This window comes from Microtus oregoni, unplaced genomic scaffold, assembly GCF_018167655.1.
Source record: "Microtus oregoni isolate MIOR12 unplaced genomic scaffold, Mior012 000062F_ref0000492, whole genome shotgun sequence".
In the NCBI taxonomy this organism is placed as follows: Eukaryota; Metazoa; Chordata; class Mammalia; order Rodentia; family Cricetidae; genus Microtus; species Microtus oregoni.
In genome coordinates, this window is record NW_024543872.1 from 757,810 (window position 1) to 774,567 (window position 16,758).

The 16,758-nt window shown below is 41.7% G+C and overlaps 1 protein-coding gene across 2 annotated transcripts in view; it reads right to left on the reverse strand.

Moving 5' to 3' along the window:
* The window catches only part of Jazf1 (JAZF zinc finger 1), a 301,532-nt gene that overhangs the window by 259,900 nt on the left and 24,874 nt on the right, over positions 1-16,758 (reverse strand). The gene's annotated exons all lie outside the window — the stretch shown is intronic.

Sequence of the window (16,758 nt, forward strand, 5' to 3'; positions counted from 1 at the left end):
GATCTTCAGTGAGGCAGAGAGTCTTTCCCACACCACTCTGGTCTCCTTCCAGTGTTTGTCACTGGCCTCCCAAGCACTTCCTTGACCGTCCTTTCACCCCATAAAGGGGAGCTCATGATAAAATACATTCATGGACACACATGGCCACTCCTGGTGCTGATTCTCAGTAGTCAGCACATGAGTGCTGTGTGTTGTACATCTAAGAATTTGGATGGCACTTAGGAGTGACTGCATGACATGAAAATGAATATTGTGTCAATACCTCAGGAATGAAGTACTAAGAGCACAAGGGGATACGATCATTAGTGCTAATCAACATTTATTTGGTATTTAAATGTATTTTTCACTTTTCTAAGACCTTGCTTCACATTAACTCCTTTGACTGTTACAGCTGGATCTTGAATGATCTCCGTGGCCCCATGTCTTTAACATTTGGTATCCAATCCAAGGAATAATGGGAGAACTGGGACTTTCAGTAGGTAGGCCTAGTAGAAGGAAGTGAATTGAGGCACACCTTCAAAGAGGATGATGGGACTCAAGTCCCTTTCTCTCTTGCTTCCATGCCATTAGATGGACAGACATTCTCCATTATGCTCTCCCACCAAATGGGATTGCACATGGATCTAAAAGAACAGAGCTCATCTTTATTAGAGTTTCTATTGCTGTGAAGAGACACCATGACCACCACAACTCTTATAAAGAAAACATTAATATGAGGTAGCTTGCAGTTTCAGAAGTTTAGTCCATTATCACATTGGCAGGGACAAGGTGGCTCAGAGTATGGTGGCCTTCAGGAAGACATGATGCTGGAGAATGCTACATCTTGATCTAGTGGCAACAAGAAGTGAATTGAGACACTGGCTGTGGCTTGAGTACATATGAGACTCCCACCTCCATAGCGATACACTTCCTACAACAAGGTCATATCTTCTAATAGTGCTACTCCCTTTGGGGGTCATTTCTTTTAAACTATCGCATTCCACTCTCTGGCCCCCAAAAGCTTATAGCCACATCATAATGCAAAAATGCATTCAATACAGCTTTCCAAGATCCCAAAGTCTGTAACACAGTATCAAACTTATTTGAAAGTCTAAAGCTCAGCGTTTCTTCTGAGATTCATGCAATTTCTTAACTGAAATCCCCCATAAAATCAAAATTAAAAAGCAGATCACATACTTCCAACATATAATGGCACAAAATATACATTACCATTCCAAAATACAGGGAAGGGAATGTAGTGAGGAAATACTGGACCAAAGCGAAGACCTAAAACGACCTGGGCAAACTCCAAACCGCATTTCCATGTCTGATGTCAAAGCCCTTTTCAGATCTCCAACTCTGCTCAGCTTTGTTGACCGTAACCACTTCTTTCTCTTGGGCTGGTTCCATTCCCTGTTATCAGCTTTCCTAAGCAAGCATCCTATGACTCTGGCATCTCCAACATCTTGGGATCTCCAAGGCAATCCAGGCTTCAACTTCACAGTCTAATGCCTCTCTGGGCCTCTATTCAGGGACACCCTGACACTCACGCCTGACTTCAGCAGCCTTCTGCAGTCCCCTTTTCTTTCTTTAACTCTAGAACCACGTGGCCAAAGCTGCTAAGTTCTACTAATTACTGGGGCTGGAACCTGGACCTCTTGTTTAATTACATCTTTACCAGCTTTTCTATCCATTACTATATAAACTTGGCTGTCCTTGAACTTGAACCAGGCTGGCCTCAGACTTAGATATCTACCAGTCTGCCTTCAGAGAGCTGGGATTAAAGGTGTGCACCACCACACCCTGCTCTAAGCAGAGCCCATCTATCATGGACTGAAACCCCTTAAACTGTGAGGCAGAATAAACCTTTTCTTCCATGTTTCCTCAGACATTTGCCATAGTAATGAGAAACTGATTAACAGAACCATTACAACTCTGGGGGTAGATAGAATTATTACCTATTTTTCCAACAAGGAGATGAAGGCACAAGCAGGGCATATACTATACCCAAGGGTACATGACTGGCAGCCAGTAGAGGCAGGATTTGGTTCTATAGTCTTATCCAGGGCTCAGTCTTAATCACTACCTTCTTTTGCTAACTAACTCTCAGGAGAAAAAGTGGGAGACCATATTCCAGAACCTTATCTACTAGCTGCTCCACAGCAAGCAGGTGTAACATATTTGTGAGCTTAAGTATTTATTACAGTCAGGAAATACAATATAATAAATGAGGTATATTTTCAAAACCTCAGTGCTCACGGACAGCACAGTGCTAACAGGAGCCTCATTCTCTAAGACAAATGAAATCCATCAGCCAACTAAGAAAGGTGCAGAGAACAAGTTAATAATGGCCCAAATAAAGGCACAGTTTCAAATCTAACCTACTATTAATTAATTTATGTATTGTCACTGGGGAGGAGACAGTCAGTATTAAGTTAGATCAGATTGTGCAGAAGTGTCAGCATTGCTGTGACTGCTGGAACAGTAATTACTAAGTCGCAGTGCCTTCCTTCCTTCCTAAAAACCCCGTATTCTCATTCACAGAACGCCTTGCTGTTCACCTGCCACAGCATTTTTTGACAGGCCTGACAAGCTTTTCAGAGACTAGGACACTTTCAAAGAGAACAAAGGAGATCTGATTTGTAAATCCAGGCAGGCTTCTAATCCAAATCAGGTATCTTGCCTCTCATCCCCCGAAGGGTCCGAGGCTCCAGGGCCATTCTACATGCACACTTGCAAGGACCACAGAAGGATCTCTGCCCAGCAAGAGTGAGCTGACGACTAAAGAGCTGCAGGCCCCTGGGCTCGGCTAACTTATACTGTGATCTCTGTGGTTTTGTTCTGGGTTTCAGAACTAGAGGAGAAGACACCTACAGTAACTCTCTCCAGAGTCAGGGCGAGATGCATACTGAGTATGAAATAGCACATCAAAGTGTATGAATTCTAATTGAGTTAGGGCGGAACTGAAGTGAAAAACCTCTACTACTCCCCAAGCTGTGACCATCTCTCAGGGCTCTGACCCTAATCTTCTTGCTTCCATACGTGAGACAAGTTTCCCTTGTCAGCAGCGACGCCTGATGCTCCTTCAGTTTGTCACAGAACACTCATTTCCTATGCTCTTGTCAGCTTCTAGGGCTTGGTCCACAACATGGCTCTTGGCAAGGCCTGTACCTCTCCTTAAGAACCAAACAGAGACTGGGAATGGATCGTGGCAGGACACAAGAACTTCCGACAAAATCCGGATATCTCAGAATATATTTTACTCGACTAGTGGGCTACTAGTCCATTACACCTGGTGTCCTTATGAAAAGGAGTTACCTGGAGACAACCATGGCTCTAGGAGAGCACCACATGAGGATTAGGTTATGCTAATGTGAGAGCCAAAGTTACATGTTAAATTTTAATTACTATGCCTAAGAGACCCATGAAACAATGCCTCTGATCTGCAAGGCCCTTGCCCAAAGACAGGTATCTCCTGAAAGGCTGGAGGCTGTTGGGAGATAACAAGTCACGTGTTTTCACTCCCCTAAACAAGTCTGACCCATCTGCACCAGGTGTGCATGATCATATTTAGGGAGGAGGTTCACAGGCAGGAAATACATCATGTATGCTTGCCCCTGATTTGGATGTAGGCTGGAGGTATATCAGGATGTATGCTTGCTCCTGATTGGACCTGATAGGAAATATTTAAGCCGTTGTAAACCTTGACTCAGAGCCAACTTTTGGAAACCTGGAGATGGACCTGGTCAGAGCCCATCTACCTGGCCAGTATTTAATAAAAGCTTGCTACAAATTTGGCTCTAAATTGTGATAGTGGTCTTATTCTCGACCAGTGGGATTAACACCCCTAACATGAACAGCTTCCACAGTTGGGAGAAAACCTGCAACATGTCTTTGTAGCCCTTCAGGGTGGCATGGCCTCTCTATTCCTTGATGCCTCTATGTAAGTCTCTAAAACTGTCAGAAAATAAATGTCTAGCATGTAAGCCACTTCATTTATAGTGCTTTGTTGTAATGGCAATCCTAGGAACTGGACCCTTAGCATTTGCTTCCCAGTTGACCTGCACAAACTAATTTCTTCATTTCACCCTGTTTATTGAGGAGTCACTAAGGGCCAAGCCAAGGACAGAAAAGTGACAATGATGACACTGCCCCTAACAAGTCTGGAGTCAAACAGGAGGCCAGTGCCCTATGCAGAAACAAGGTAAGGCACTCTTGTGGTAAATAGTAGGGTGAAAGGAAGGGAGCTTGGTTCTTTCTAGAAAGGCAAGGTAGGGAAGGGAGAGCAGGAAAGGCTTTAGAAATGACTGTCTATTTTCACAAGACAAGTCCTTAAGCAGCCCCAGCTTCTATGAAGGCTGAATGAAGTGCTAATGGCCCAGAACAAAGGAGAGATGAATGCACAATACAGAGAGCTCACAGAGACACATATCTTCACAGTATCCTTACTGTAGGCCAGGAGACATGTTATCTACTCAGTGATTCTGACTGAGAGACCTGATGGGGACAGAACATTCACACTCCTAAACATCTTAGAGCTAGGTTAATTCACCCCCCACAGATTTTGTTTCAACTTCCTAGTATTTCTTTATCATGCACATGCAGTAAATAACAGTTTGCAACACAATTAATTAAAGTAGAGTTTGGCATTGTCTATATGGGAACTGTAAAAAACATCCATTTCTGTTCTTTATATCACACTGCTATGTTATAGAAAGATCCTATGGAAGGCACTGAGCAATCGGTGGCTACAGAGGAAGCATACGACTGATGCTCAAATACACTTTGAATTGTTCAAAGCTCTTCGGGTTTTGTTGTTGTTGTTGTTTTGGTTTTTTGTTTTGTTTTTTTGCTTTTTGAGACCGAGTTTCTCTGTAGTTTTGGAACCTGTCCTGGAACTAGCTCTCGTAGACCAGGTGGCCTTGAACTCATAGAGATCCACCTGCCACTGCCTCCCCAGTGCTGGGATTAAAGGTGAGCGCCACTACCACCAGGCTTGTTCTTGTGGTTGTAAAAAAATGCTCACTAGGTGAACACAGAGTGCCCTGACCACCATGACCGTCTAGCAGCACATGTGAAGCACGCACGACCCATTGTTAGGAAGCTCATGCTTATGCTATGCTATCCCAGCTTTGCATTTGGGGTAAAAGATGTCACCACAAGATGGAGCCTGTCACATTTAACTACCAAGCCAATGTTAAATAGAAAGTTGATCCTGACATAACTCAGCCATGTGACTTCTAGAAAGTTTAAGTTAACAAACATAAACAGGCAGCCACTACATGGGAAAGCTGATAGCCAGAGGAGAAGGTTTACAGAAGGATTTTTCAGAAGCTCAGCTTTCTGAGCTATAAACTGGGACTCTCAGAACTTGCCCTAAGTTGTATAGGTACACAGAGATGAAGCCCTGGAAAATTCCTGTATGCTGTTGGTAAAAAGACAGCAAAAATCCCTGGTCTACAAGAGCTAGTTCCAGGACAGGAACCAAAAGCTACGGAGAAACCCTGTCTCGAAAAATCAAAAAAAAAAAAAAAAAAAAAAAAAAAAAAAAAGACAGCAAAAATCAAACCAGGTCACTTTTCCCCCAGCAAAAAGGATGCATTTAGAGCAAATGTCAAGTTATTTCCTATAAAACTCAATTCAATTGTTATGCTATCATATTCTATACTCTAAGATCAAACTAGATTTTTTTCAATAAAGTATGCCTTAATAATAGAAACTTTCTGCCATTAACAGACCGAAACTAAGTAATAACAAAGAGAAAGATGAACAAAGCCAGCTAACTCGGGCTTTGGTACTGCTCTGGATCACACAAAACATGTTGTTCTGCAGTCACCCTTGGCACCTGTGCGCTTCTGAAAATCGGTGCTTTACATTTACTTTATGCATTATTATTAAGGTAGTGAGGTTTTAAATGACAACTTGCAGTAAGACATACTTTAACTGGGGCTGGGGAGATGGCTCAGTGCTTAAGAGCATTGGCTGCTCAATTCCCAGCACCTACACATCACAGTCATCTGTAACTCCAGTCCTAGGGGAACTGATGCCCTCTGCTGGCCTCCACAGACATCAGGCATGAATGGGGCACCCAGACATACATGCAGGCAAAATACTCACTCATCTAAAATACAATTTAAAAATTTTTAAATGCAGGCAGGCCAAATACTCACTCATATAAAATACAATTAAAAAATTTTTAAAAAGAAATACATTTAATTATTTTTCTTTCACACTTGCTAAGGATTGAACTCAGGGCTTCCTGTATTCTATCACTGAGCTACATCCTAGCCCATAATTCATCAAAAAATATTAAAGATTAATAATGATCGCAAACTGATTCATAACCTATTATTGAATCTGCAGCTTGGGGAAAATGTACATGTTAGAAAAATACCAGCTAAATTATAGAATACTTGTAAAGAAGAATGTGGATTTTTTTTCCACTGTGATGAAATACCTGAGAAATTAAAGGGCATAAAAGTTTGTTTGGCTCATGGTTTCAGTCCATGTGTCTGGCCCTGTTGCTTTGGGCCTTTGATAACACAGAATATCACCGTAGAACACTGGGCCAGGGAAGCCTGTTCACTTTGGGGCAATAACAAGCAAAGAGACAAGACAAGATGGAGGTCCTAATATTCTCTCCAGTTGGTCTATGTCCTGGACTGATGCCCCACCATCTCCTAGTAGTGCCACAGGCTGGGGACCAAGCCTTAAAAGAATGAGTCTTTGGAAAGGCATACAAGGTCCAAACTCTATAACAAAGTTCTGATGTCGTAGGCTAGTGATGTACAGAAAGCATTATTTTCCATATGTGCCTTCCTTACACTTGCATACATGCATACATAACTCTAGCATTTTGATATAAGCTCATAACCAAAGTCATCACAGTAGTATTTCCAAGGTCTAAAATTCACCATCTCAGAGCAGGCACTTACCCTGAGACTCACTGAGGAGCCTCCACTAAAGATCTACTCAGCACTAACCTCCTAAAGTTGATCAGGAGACTCCACAAATATTTTCAAACACTCAAGGCCTTCCCATGTGGGTACCTTTCCCTCTGTGTCTATACTTTCAGCTGCTAGGACAGAGGACACCAAGTGAGAAGCCACGCAAAGAAAAAAGGCCATAGTATTGAGCTGAAGTTGTCTATAGAGTCAAGGGCTGTCTCAGCAGGCACATAGAACCCTGTTAGCCCATGTGGGATTTCAGAAAAGAAGCCTCTGCCAGAAGATATAGCCAGCAGAAAGCAGAATGGATTTCTGCTAGCTCCTTCACGAGCATTTTCACATGAAGAATGCCTTGTACAACCTTGATCAACTCTGGCCTAAGGCTTACTCTCTGCTCCAGGAATAAAAATTACAGGCTCTGTGTTGGAGCAGAAAGAGTCATGAGAGCTTGTAATCCAAACCCTACCTCCATCCAGATGTTGAACTAGCTTGGGGCTACTTGACTGAAGGCCTTCAGAGACAGAAGAGTTTGTCTCACTCCTTGGGTCTAGCCTCATCTTTCACAAATCTACTCCTCCTTCCCCATACCCTAGACTTACTGAAACGTTTCTTCTTGCAGAAGTTCCCCAGACTTTCCCCAGCCTTAACCCAGTCCTTGTCTGTCATGTAGTTCCCACTTAGAAAGTCCTTCCTGGCACTTAGCCATCCTGTTGACTTGTAGTGTAATGTCAGATTTCGGTTCAAGGCTACCTGTTTCTGGATGAGCCTCTTCTGACTCTCAAAGACTATTTCAAAGTACCACACTTGAAAACACACATCGTTTTAGGGCAAAGGGAATGCTGCCAGGCACTTCCAGGCCCCAAGTCTGTCTCCCACATCTTTTGAAAAGTCCCATTGATGGTACAGCATTGGTGGCTAAAAAGCTTAGCTCTAATGAATTAGTAAGGGGAGGACTCATGTTGTACCCTTTAGCCACCAATAAAATATCATACCACCTCAAAAAGAGGGATATTAGAAGTACAGACAGACCTTTTAAGTTTAAGGAGGGAAATGCTGCTATCTACAATAAGGATTTAGGGCATAACAGGAATTTATGGCACATTCTCATCAACACAGCCAGACTGACCTTTAGCAACAGAAGGCAGGTTATTTGTATCATTCATTCATTTATTTATTTATTTAATCTGTCTCTCCTGCTAAAATGTAAGCTCCAGAAGCCAGAGCCAATCCCATATGCTGCATAATACCTAGCAGTTGGTGTTAGCTGGACCCTGCAAAGTGCTCTGTGAAGTTACCGAATACAGGAATAAATGAGCCATCAAGTTTATGGAGACTAAAGTTGCTGGATATGGGGATTAAGAGAAGGAAACAATTTAAAATAGGTTCTACAACAGTGAGAATATTTACAAACTGCTTTATAATCACCATCATCTTTTGAACCACATACCTTTGGGTGCAAGCAGTACTGTCCTTTAACTTTTAAGATAAGGGAATGCAAACTCAAGACTACCTCGTGAGATCAGCTGCAAATTCATTACTTATCCCTCTACTAGTGATAACAATGAGACTAGAGGTACATTGACTTCCAAAGGCTGAAGCATTTGAGAAAATAAGCAAGGAACTGCAGTGTGGTGGTGCTGCAGGCCTTTAATTTCAGCTCGAGGCAGAGACAGGCAGATCTCTGAGTTCCAGGCCAGTCTGGTCTACAAGAGCTAGTTCCAGGACAGGCTCCAAAGCTACAGAGAAAGCCTCTCGAAAAACCACCAATGAAAGGAAGAAAGGAAGGAAGGAAGGAAGGAAGAAAAGAAAAGAAGGCAACCAGGAAAGCTTCGCACATATTCTCAGCATGCTGCATCCAGAGGAAGCAAACACTTTGTCTGGACTAGCAAGTTCTCAGTTCCCATTATCAGTTGTCAGGCCAAGAAGCAGCCATTTTCAGAAAACAGTGGGGGCTGCAATCGGACTCCAGAGAGCCAGGCTCTGCCTGCCAGTTGGCAGTGACAGGCCTCTGCCACCAGCCAGGTCACCTCACTCATGGTCAGAGTCCCTTCAAGCTCTTTACAAAGCAGTTGGAGGAGAAAGAAAAGAGACAAGAAGGACCAACTTAATAAAAATTAAATCAAATAAGCAAGAAATATACATATAACCACAGTTTAATTACAGTATAATCATCTACAATAAATATGACCATTTGTATTATAAATCAGACTAATTCATTTAAAAGAGAACACATGGACAAATGAATAAAGATTTCTAATTTTTCTACTTCAGGCTTTTTAAATCAAAATTGAATTTGTTGGAAAACGGCAGTTGATTTCCCAGCACTGTTACTCATATTCCAAGAAGGGAGAGTAAGACATAAATGCTGGTGAAACTCGGGAATTTATTCTGCTTGGTTTTTTCAGATTTACATTTTACTTCATTTGGGAAATGAGATCACTCTCTGTCTTCTGTTTGGGAAATTATTTTCCACTTAAATGTAAAAACATGCTCAGTGCTGTTAAAGGGACAGAGGTTGTGGCGAGACTGCTGTGTGACTACTTCTTGACCCCTCTAGGATGCTCTGTGTTTCCTGCAAGTAGACAGACAAGGGCAAGTGGAAGGGCCCAGCTGGGAAGGGTCCCTAAGTGCTGCAGCCATGGCATTAGGAAGACAAGCCTCTCACATAAAGAGGGGAGCACACCTGAGCACACACCACCTGCCCATCCTCCCTAGCTTCATCATCAATTGTTTAATCCTAACCTTTCTCTAACATTCTATGACTCCTTTTAAACATTTAGCACTGTGGTTCTTTAACAGATATGCAACAAATAATAAGACTGAACATTGTAAGACAGCAATCATCTTTAAAGGAGCAGGAGAAACAGCTGAAAACTGTAAAATAAAATCATTCACTTTTAAATTTACAGTTTGAAGAGTCTACTACACACCATCAGGTAACTATTGCAAAAGAAGTAAAAATCAGAATCTTTGTATCATCTCTCAAAAGGTCCTTTGCACTTCTGGTAGCCAAATCCCCCCTCTCCTAGCCCACAAAGATAACCAACTGGCTTCCACCTCTATTGTCTTACCTTTTCTGGAATTTCAAATCAATGCCATCACACTGCTGGTAACTTTGGTGTCTAGTTTATTTTGCTCCAGATAACGGTTTTGAGATTCATGTGTGTTGTAATGCAGGTAGAATTTGTTCCTTTCCCTGCTCAGCTAATTTCCTTCTCCATACCAATTATACGTTCTTCTAGAAATGCTAACAAAGCTCTATGCACATACCCTAAATCTATTTCTTGACTTTCCTTGATAATCCTCTGTGAAAACATCAGCCATGGTTTTGGTAAGATACAAAGATAGCATCTGCTTGTAGGACCAAGCCTGGCAAGCTAACAATTTAAACAATTAGGAATGCTTAGATAAAGTAATGACAACTGGGTGGCAGAGAACAGGGAAATTTCCTGAAACACTTTTTTGACCATAAGACTGGGTCAGCATAGAGTTAAGAAATGCCATCTCCCTACTGATCAGTGAGTGTGTCTGTTGTATGTCACACCTGCTGTGGTGGTTTGAATAGATATGGCTCCCATAGACTCATGAGTTTGAATGCTTGACCCAGAGGGAATAGCAGTATTAGGAAGTATGGCTTTGTTGGAGTATGTGTGGATTTGTTGGAAGTGTGTTACCATGGAAGTGAGCTTTGAGGGTTCATACATACTCAAGCCAGGCCCAGTGTCACAGTTTACTTCCTGTTGCCTGTGGATCAAAATATAGATCTCTCAACTACCTCTCCAGCACCAAGTCTGCCCACATGCTTCTTTTGCTTCCTGCCATGATGATAATGGACTGAACCTCTGAATGGTAAGCCAGCCCCAATTAAATGTTTTCCTTTATAAAATTTGCCATAGTCATGGTGTCTCTTCACAGCAATAGAAACCCTAACTAAGACACCTGATCACTGTGATGTGGTCCATGAACTACCTGTGGCACCTGAAGATTTGAGAACTCCAGGTGTTTTAAGTAACTGACTTCTAAAATTGCTTAAATTTATCTTATGAAATACCTGAAGTATTACTAAGTACTATAAGGAGCTAATTCTGTGTCTTGCTCAACAGAGTACTGAATATAACTTTTCCTCCGTCTCTAACCATTGTCAGCATTCTCAACAATACTATGCTCAACTCTTACACAGATTCATCACAGGTTATCAGTCTGACAGCCTAGGGCTTGCTATTCTAAATGGCCCTAAACTACTGTCATTAGTTTTATTTTATGTGTGTATGGGTGTTTTGCCTACATGTATGTCTTAGTGCATGTATGTGATTCCTGCAGAGACCAGAAGAGGGCATTGTACTCTTCATGCTGTGGTTATGTTCTTGCCTCTAACCTACAAGTGTTTCTCTTTTGAAAATGTTCTAGTTATAAAATATTTTACAGAAAAGTCCAGAAAGGAAAAATCCAAGTGCTCACCATCCAGTTTCATTTTGTCAGTGTTCACATTTGACACACTTGGTTCACAGGATGAAAGTGACGTAACCCTCTCCAAGGCATTTGGGTAATAGGGGAATCACTCACAACTCGCCAGAACCTCTGTTTATATTTTGGTGAATTTTCTTCTTTTCCTCTGTGAGAGGGATTCCCACAACTCTGTGAGTGTGCACACAACTTGGAATTGCTTTCACAGTAATGGTCTAGTCCATTGTTTCTTTTGGCTGCTGCATAACTATTACCTTAAAGGCTTCAGAGTGAAGTGAGTTATCTTTATCTGACCAATCTCATTTTTTATTTAGGATATTTCTAATTCTTTGCTATTACACATTAACCTCAAAGTATCTTTACACATATTGTTTAACCTTTTTATTTTTATCCACTCAGTGTGCATACTTGAGTTTTATATGGCTTATGTTATCTCCTTACCAAGGAGAGTGACTTCTTGGCATCATCTGAATGAGATATAGGAAGAGGTTTCACTCACTCATTCATTCAATAATCCATTCAAAACACATTTACCAAGTTCCCCACTTAAGATAGAGATTTTTTTTAAAAAAAAATGTAAAACAAGTTAAACACACTGAGGCAAAGTCCATGTCCTGAAACTTTCCAGCTAGGTGGGGAGACAGGTCTACTATTCATGAAGCAAGCAGATAACAGCAATGAACAGGGGTGCTGATACTCACTGCCCCTGAGAACAGCTGCAGTCCCATTCACAGAAGGAATCCTTCCTTCTTGGGTTGTGTAGTAAGGATGGGCAGGGAGACTCTACCAGTCTGGCTTCATACCATCTGCCCATTAAATTACGTTGCTCTGACTTGTATGAAGAGATGACACCCAAAGCTTTTTTTCTTCTTCTGAATCTAACGCTGTATGGGAGACAGATGGTAACTTCTTTCCCAGCATCAAGTGTACCTGCTGTCATTTTGGGTGAGAATCACAGGCATCAGGCACTCTCTCTTGGGAAACCAGGAAGCTATCATACATTAGTTGAGCTACATAGCTTATCACCAGCTTCACAAATCTTACCAACTGAACAACTATACCTTGTTCCTTACTCTGCTAAACATACCTTTCATTTTTAGCTTACTTAAGGCCTAGCAGGCTAGAAAATGTGCCAAAGAAATATGATGCCAGTGTTAAGGGACATGCCCACAGAGCAAAGGGGCTCACGGCTCATCAATGTTTATTTTTCTTTTTCTAAAGATCAAAACATAAACACACAGGCAAAACCAGACAAGCAGAAAGATTTGGATCAAATACCCAGGTCCTTATCCGCTAACTGTATCTTAGACATATGGGCCCATCTCTTTGCAGACTATGACAAATTCCCCTACATATCCCTTAGTGTAAGAAACAGGGACAAGAGTCTAGTCAGTAATCCAAGAAGAAAGTACCAGCAGGAGGGTTCAGGTCATGAGTATCAGTAAGCTCATATACAAGCACATGCTTTGTCCCCATCTGAAGCATGTACTGGGGCTGGGTCACTTCTCTTTAAACCTGAGGCCTAACCGAAATGAACGGATCTGCTGCCGCACAGAATGCAGCGCTGTGCTAAGTAACACGGGACAGCCCACTGGCTCTCAACAGTCCACTCAGGTTCTTTTCTTTGTCCATTTTCTTATTCTGTTGTCTTTCCCACGGTGATTGTAAACATGTGACATTTACTGACTGTAGAGTCCCCTTTGGAGGTGACCAGTCAGTGACCTAAAACAAAAAGAACATCACATGACCTGAAGGTAGAGACAGTTTGCTTTAGAAGGTTTTACCTTTCTGGGAACACCCGTGAGGACTCTCTGGTTCCTCTGAAAAGAATTCCTTTTCTTTTCTTTTCTTTTTTTTTTTTTAAGATTTATTTATTATGTATACAAGAATTCCTTTTCTTAAGGGACCTTCTAGGTTGTTTTAGCAGGCAGACAGAGAAAGGAGGAAGTGAAACAAGCCTCTCTAGAGAAACAGCCTCAAGGCTAGTGAGAGGCAGGCCAGGGAGCTCCAGGGGATGGGGCTCAAGCCTTGACGGTGTCTTCCTGTCAGGGAGAGAGGCAGCAAGACTCGAGAACCAGAGTGAACAGAGCAGTGCCACAGACAGGGGAAACTAGCAATAGTTTGGCATGAATGTCCATCCAAAGGGTTCCTCGTAGGTTTCACAAAACAAGACGTAAAGGACGGACAAAATGAATGCTCTAAGGGAGAGTCCAGAAGCAAAAAGCCTGCTATCTTAATCTTCATAATCACTGTCATAAAAGAAACAGTGACTTAATGCACACTCAAGAAAAGCATCATCTCAGAGCAGGGATGACACATCTGACTTGAAAGAACTATCACTAATATTTATTTATTTATTTATTTATTTATTTATTTTCTCATTTCTCTGCAGCCCAGGGAAACACTGTCAGAGCCTAGCTTCATGCTAGTTCCTCCAGTGCACGGGAGGGGCTCCTTCTCTCCCTCCGAAAATGCCAAGTGACTTACCCAACTTCACAGTGAGAACAAACAGAAAGTGCTGGGCTCAGTCAAAGACGGTTTGTGCGGTGGATGCCAGGTCCACAAGTCACCAGACACTTCATGATACCTTGACATTCAAAGCTCTTGATATCAGAAATACTATCAGTCACATAGATGTCTTGGGGATGGGTGTGAAATACATGCAAATTATTTCAAAATAAAGTGTGTAAATCTGATATAAGGAAGCCATGGGATTCCATGCATAAAAAATATATTAAAAGGAAACAGTTTGTATCAAAGAGTCATATTAAAAGGTAAGACATATATCACACAACAATCTTCTAAACACTATAGAGACAAACTGAACGAAGGTGTGTCTGCACAGCAATACCTCTGGGGATGTGATTCATGTTTCTGTGCCCTACAATTTATTTTCATGTTTCTCTGTATCTTATTCATTTTCGACAAAATTTTCAAGACTAAAACATGAAACCTTTTTTGGTTTTCAAAGTTTGAGGGTAAAAACTAATGTTGCTAAAAAAACAAAACAAAACCCCTTCATTTTGAAATTCTGACAAATAGTCTCAATTTAATAAAAATGTGTGATAATATTCCTCACAGTTAGAGACTGTGTACACACTGATGTATGCTTACCGGATACCGCCCTTTCTGCCTTGGCCTATCGCTTACATAATCATATTATTTCTAGATTATTCACATCAAACCAACAGTTCCATGCCTTTCTGTGTTTGAATTCTAGCATGATAAGGTGGGAATTTCAGTGAAATTTAATTAGTTAATTACATAGAAGCAAACTTCGTTTAAATGTTCTAAAAAAAACAACAAAAATGTAGAGATGAATTTGAGAAGAGATGAGCAGTCATTTATCAGATGTGGAGGTTTTAAGGGCTCCAAAACTGCCTGTGAGTGTAGCTCTCTATCCAGTCTCTCCAACAATTTCACAGAGGTTTATTCTGAATACAACAAAGTTCTTAAAGTTTGAATTAAAATAAATGACTTGATTCATCACTCAGAAAACTAAACCCTAGTTTCTGGTATTAGTAAGCTGACCTCTGCTGCAGTGCTCCCAAACCTCACCACACCCTTACACTTAGCTTCCCCTCCACGGCAGCTTCTGTCTTTTCCTTTACTCCAGTCTCTCTCCTAGGAAGGTGAAATGAAAGGTCACAAAACTAATAGGTGAAGCTTAACTCAATCCACATTTCCATCCTTAAAAAGAAAGGTAAAAATTTAGAAAGACCTGTTCAGGAAATGTAACACTAACACAGTCAATGTGGCCAGAGAGGGTAGAGTGACTGGTGAAGGGTTAAGGGAACATAGGAACGAAGGCAGGAGGTGTGCAAGGGGAAGCCAGTGAGAAAAATGACAGTGAAAACGCACAATAATAATACACACGTAAGCAAGCACAAACGCGGGCATGCTAAGAACACATTCAAAGACTGGCGAATAAGCAGGTTTCTCCTAATGTGATAACTGTTTAAAATGTAGGTTGTTTTTTCATAATGGTGACTGAGCAGTTAGAAGCAGTTTCTTCGTTTTTAGCAAGAATCTGAAAAATGTATAAACCATATAAAAGGCAGGTTGAGCTACCTATGTATGTACAATTTCCACAGGCCAATCTCCAGTTCATTCATTACAGCTCCCCCTTTAATTGGAAACACAGCTGGAGAAAATGCTTGAGCAGAGAAAGGTCTCTGCAACCCAACTACCCACCTTGGAGGCACGGCAGACTCCAGCATCTCATATAACAAATGGACGGTTGCCCACCCTGTGTAATACTAAGTCTCCTTTCCATTCACGCCACCGCTGTCGGGCTCTTTACTTCCCTTCTGTGTGTACTGACTCCCAGGCAGGGTCATTCTCTAGAACCAAGTGCAGTCTACCCTGCCCCAGCAGTCTCTTCCCAGTGAAGAAATGCCTGTTCTACCACTCATTCTCCCTTCTAGGCCTCGTCCAAGGCAAACCTGCCGTATGGTCTTCTACCTCTTTCCATGTTCCCTGTCCTCACATGCACCTCTGCTCAGTCCTATGAGCAGCAAGGAGCCACCAGCACCCTTCAAAGACCCCTTGATAAACTCAGCATGCTGCTCTCAATGACATCATCCACAAAGTGGGCACTTAACAATCACTGAATCAAATAGAAGCATCTGATTCTTTTGCAAGCAGTGCAAAGAATCACTTTACACATACGCATGCACACAATACACATTTTACACACACATACATAGACATGCATGCACACACTTAACACACATATACATATTACACATACATATGCACACACACTTTACACACATACCCTCACACACACAACACATACTCACATACACTCACTCACATATGTACACCCATGCATTCGTGCATCCACACACACAGTATGACATTTTTCTGTGAGTTTCTTCACAAATGATCAATATTACTATTATGATATATTCACTGTTAACAACCTTTCCCCTCAATTATGATAGAGAAGAGAAAGGGCAGGGAAGGAGGGGGTGATGAGAACAAGATAGTGAGCTGTAAAAGAAGCAGCCTGGCAGACACAGTCTCTGTTCTGACCCTGCCTTGCCCTCAGTAGCCACACCAACCCAAAAGATATATCCCCTCTTCCTCCAAAATCTGTGTTTCCTCACCAAGCTAAGCTCTGCCACTTTCTTCTCTCCTCTGCTCTGAAACTCCCCAGGGCCTTAATTTCCCATAGCCTTTGACAAAAGTTTTCTCCCTCTATGTAGCAGGTAGCATTCATGTGGTCACTCCTATTGCTAGAACACCATTCTTCTCGTAATTAGTAATCCTGGTAGTCAACTTGATATACCTATTGAGAGAACTGCAATTAAGAAAAGTTCTTCCATCGGGTTGGCCTGCAGACATGACTGTGTGGCATTTT